We start from the raw sequence: 902 nt of genomic DNA on the forward strand, positions 1-902 counted from the left end.
TTGGGCTCCAGAAAAGGTTGGGAGTTTCTTTTATTGTTTTATTTAGGGTTTTTCTCCCCAGATTTCATGTGTCATATTGCATACAGAGGATCATTATTTTTTTCCAAGCCACTCCAGCATCTGTCCCTAAGTTCCAATGCCCATCCAGAAGCAGGTAGCAGCCACAGCTGCCTCTGTGCCGTGCTGTGGACGGGCCCCACGAAGGTGCCTCAGTGACTTTGGTTGCCACAGTTTGAACACCCTGGAAGTGTCCACTGCAACTACGCCCGTACCTTCTATTTTACTGTTAATATTCAGTGACTGTGCTACATCCAAGTTGCAAGGAACTCAGCGCAGTTACTTTTATGTGCCAAGAGACATCACCATGAGCCCCTCTTCCCAAGTGCTGTATAAAATACCCACTGAAACACTGCAACGGCACTGCACAGAGTCAATCCAAAAACATACAATAAAAAAAAAAAAAAAATTAAAAGGACGTGCATGAAAACCACAGAGCATGGGAGCTCTGACAGGCGGTGCATACTCTAAGGGTTTTCTCATGGAAAGCAAACCCCACACCAGCAACTGCCCAGCACAGGCTCTGCCTCCAGCCACCGCGCATCCTGGGCTGTGCAACGCACCTTGGTAACAAGCCACAGCACAGCTGGAGGGTACTGGGTACAAAATATGCTCAGGGTTAAGAAAATTTAAAAAAAACCCACCCCCAAAACCCAAACCCAAACTAAAAAAACCCCATAAAATAAAATATTTCTTGGAAAGCAGAACCAGGGAGGCTGGGAAGCACAACTCCTTCCCCGCCTCCCCGAGAGAGCCTCTCCCGGGGGGCCACCGCCGTCCCAGGGAGCTGTCAGCACGGCGGGAACACGGCTGTGGGAAGCGGCAGGAGCCGGGGCCGCCGTCCC

This window comes from Athene cunicularia (genome assembly GCF_003259725.1).
Source record: "Athene cunicularia isolate RWA chromosome 1 unlocalized genomic scaffold, athCun1 chr1_part1, whole genome shotgun sequence".
In the NCBI taxonomy this organism is placed as follows: domain Eukaryota; kingdom Metazoa; phylum Chordata; class Aves; order Strigiformes; family Strigidae; genus Athene; species Athene cunicularia.